This window comes from Procambarus clarkii, chromosome 35, assembly GCF_040958095.1.
Source record: "Procambarus clarkii isolate CNS0578487 chromosome 35, FALCON_Pclarkii_2.0, whole genome shotgun sequence".
NCBI classification, from domain to species: domain Eukaryota; kingdom Metazoa; phylum Arthropoda; class Malacostraca; order Decapoda; family Cambaridae; genus Procambarus; species Procambarus clarkii.
The window spans coordinates 41,824,045-41,827,691 of NC_091184.1; the positions used below are offsets into that span (position 1 = coordinate 41,824,045).

General features: G+C 42.7%; 1 long non-coding RNA gene across 1 annotated transcript; it reads right to left on the bottom strand.

Annotated features, from left to right (window-relative positions):
- Positions 1-319: 319 nt before the first annotated feature.
- Positions 320-1,191, bottom strand: LOC138371294 (uncharacterized). Its single transcript, XR_011230396.1, has 2 exons — positions 1,023-1,191; positions 320-577 (listed from the first exon to the last, which is right to left on the bottom strand). It is a non-coding gene; the product is annotated as an uncharacterized lncRNA (long non-coding RNA).
- Positions 1,192-3,647: the final 2,456 nt, after the last annotated feature.

Genomic DNA, 3,647 nt, shown 5'->3' on the forward strand with positions numbered 1-3,647 from the left:
TTACCTACTTAAAATTATCTGTTAGATTAAGGACCTGCCCGAAACGCTGCGCGTACTAGTGGCTTTACAAGAGTGTAATTACTGTACTATGTATTCTCACAAACCCATTGTACCTTCTTGTATATAAATAAATAAAATAAAAATTAAAAAAAAAAAAAAAATGATCTGCCTAATGTCTCTAACATGCTTAAAAAAAATCCACTTGTGGATGTCAACCAACAAACTCACACTAAACATAGAAAAGCATTTTACTTAAATAAATTAATAAATAAATTGTTAAAATGTCTTTTTTTGGGTCAGGATGAGTGAAGCAATGAAAGCGATTTTGTTTTTATTAATTAAAGCAGCCAAATGTTGCTGGCAAATGGGGCAAAACTGCAAAAGTGGATGGTGTGGTGCTGCCTTCAGGTGTGGTGCTGCCTTCAGGTGAGGTGCTGCCTTCAGGTGTGGTGCTGCCTTCAGGTGTGGATCTACCTTCAGGTGTGGTGCTGCCTTCAGGTGTGGTGCTGCCTTCAGGTGTGGTGCTGCCTTCAGGTGTTGTTCCTCTTGGATGATCTTGTCCCTCTCTGTCTCACACCTGTAAGAATGAGTGATATGATTGATGGGAAACAAAGTGCAGGCAAGACAATGGAGGCCAGTAGTAATCAGCTTGTCAGTACACAACTTTTGCCCTTGCTTCAAAAGAGCCAGGATTCCACTATTATTTTTGGGTGATAAGTGCTTCTCTTCAACAGTGTACTTGTTAGGATCCTGTAATATATAAAATATTTAATGGGATTTAAGACATTTACAAATTTGTCTGAAAATACTAAAGAAATTAGAATATATATATAATGGAAATTTTTGATAAAAGTTCACATGTAAAAGTCACCAGTATATTAAAACCATGGAATTGTCTACCTGTCAAAGCCATAAATAGCAAGACAAAGTATAAAATTAGTATATATAAGTCTAAAGTTCTGCTGGATAAATGTTTATGAAGAACTGAATTGTAGCACATTTAATTTAAGCTGTTAGCTTACCTTGCTTAGATATGAAGGGAAAATTCCACATAACTCTTTAGTATGTTCGGTTAAAATCTCTCTTCTTGTAATATGTGAGAATGCAGCATTTCTTGAATGGTATGTTGTTGCTCCTCTCTGGATCTCTTCTGAAGCTCCACATCTTCTACTGCCTTCTTTTTTTGAGCCAGGGACACTAATAAAAGAAGAAAATTTATTTACTGTAAGTAAACTAAAACTCAATTTAATGTAATTACAGTTTAGGTACTTGCATAATACATTTATTTATTTATTTATATATATATATATATATATATATATATATATATATATATATATACAAGAAGGTACATTGGGATTGTGAGGATACATAGCATAGTAATTACAATCTTGTAAAGCCACTAGTATGCGCAGCGTTTCGGGCAGGTCCTTAATCTAAGAAAATTTTAAGTAGGTAAAAACTTGCAAAATTTATAAAAAATGATAGCAGTTACAAAGCAAGAAAAAAATAAAAGATGAGAGAAAATTGTAGGTATATTAAAGCACAGAGGTAGCTCAGATTGATTGCAATGACAGCTTGAATGGTAGCGAAGCGAAGCGTAAATGTCCATAGAGCTGGCAAGCAGGGGATGAAAGAATGGGGCGAGGCTGCAGAAATCTTGAGCAAGGATCCGGGGATGAAGTGAAGAGGGGAGATGAAAGGTCGGTGGCCCAACCACCGCGGATTTGAACTTTATCAGATGGAAGTAGAATTGAGTAGGGTGTCATTTGCAGTACACACAGGGGCCGGGAACGCAAGCAGCTGGCAGTGGAGGTTTGATGTCAGATGTTGATGTTAAGTCAGTTCGTTAGTAGTCTTCTTCCTTGTTGATTTCAAAAAACTTTGATCGTTGGTCTTTTTGGGCTTGTCGGTCTTGGTGGTCACGTTTCTTGTTGATGCTTGGAGGTGATCTTTCCGTGGAGGTGATGGGGTTCCAACAGATATTTCTTCATCCGATTCATCAGATGAGTGAAGAGCAGGGGTGTTGACACGCTGGGGTAGAGTTCTTGAAGGTTGATGTCTTGAAGGTTGAGTAGCAGTGGTAGGTACTGCAGCAGAAGGGGCTGCATAGTAGGTACCCTCTATAGGGTCACACCAAGGGTCGATTGCAGCGAAATTCATCACTGAGACGGGTGAAGGGACAGCAGCAGCTGGAGAAGCGTGTGGAGCAGGAGCCGACAGTAAGTCTGAAAGCGTGGCCGCGTTCACAGTGATGTCATGGTTAGTAACTAACTGTTGCAGAAGTGGGGGTCACAGGAGGCAGAGTCTTGTGAGCTGTAGGTACCCGAACAGGATCTGAAGTCTGCATTGCAGTGGCGGAATCGTCGTCGTCGGATGTAAGTAAGTAATTATCAAAAGAAGGCACCAAACCGGGAAGGCTATGTAGCACCATCAAATGCGCAAAATAATCAGAGGGCGCTAAATATCACCAAGGAAGCCAATACGAGAACAAAAACGCATAAAGCGAACGATATCAAAAGTGTCCGAGTCACCAAGAATTCTATCGAGGGACAGGTGACCGCGAGGGGCGGTCGGAAAGCAAGACACGCTCGTCCTGGAAGTCAGGACATTCAAGAAGGACATGCACGACCGTAAGAGGGACAATGCAACTAGGACAATAAGGAGCAGGGCGGCGCTCCATCAAGTGACCATGGGTTAAGTGAGTATGGCCAATACGCAACCTCGCCAGAGCTGTTTCCCACCGCCGGTTACGGTGGAAGGAGGACGGCCACGAGGAAACAACATTTCAGAGTACGTAGTTTGTTACCAGTAACAGACGACCAAGAAGCCTGCCAACGTTTAAGGATGGAGGAATGGATAACCGGGTAAAAGTCGGAATATGGAATACCTTTACGAGAGATGGGACAAGAGCGGACAGCTTCCTTGGCGGCAGCATCCGCACGCTCATTTAAAGACACACCAATATGGCTGGGAACCCAACAAAACTCAACCGACTTAAATTTACTGTGAACAAGAAACGGCAAATGCTGGATCTCGACAACTACTGGATGAACCGGATTAAAGGACCCGAGTGCCATGAGGGCACTACGAGAGTCAACAACAACTACAAAGGAAGACTGACAACGAGAAAGCAGGAGACGAAGAGCATAGAGAATAGCATAAAGCTCTGCTGTAAAGATGCTAGTCTCCAGAGGTAAGCGACACATAAGTGCGATCAGGAAAAACAACAGAGTAGCCAACACCATCCGCAGACTTAGACCCATCAGTGAAGATAGAAACGGAGCGGGAGTGAGAAGAAAAGTGCTCGAGGAAAAGGCGTTTTAGAACCGTAGGAGGGGTAAAAGCTTTAGTGATACGGGTCAAGGATGTACAAAACCGCGGAAGAGGGACCCTCCACGGGGGCAAAGAAGGAACAACACGAAAAGAAACATCAGAAATACGAACGGAAAGAGAATCCTGTAGGCGAGATAACCGGACAGAAAGAGGGAGGTGGTGAAGAGGAACAGGAACCGCAGGAGGGGTAAAAGTTAAAGCACGACAGAGGCGAGAGGAAGGATGTTGCAAGGACCGCGCAAGATAGCGAAGACAGTAGCGATCACGGCGGTCCTGGAGAGACAGGAAGCCAGTGTCAACATACAAGCTAA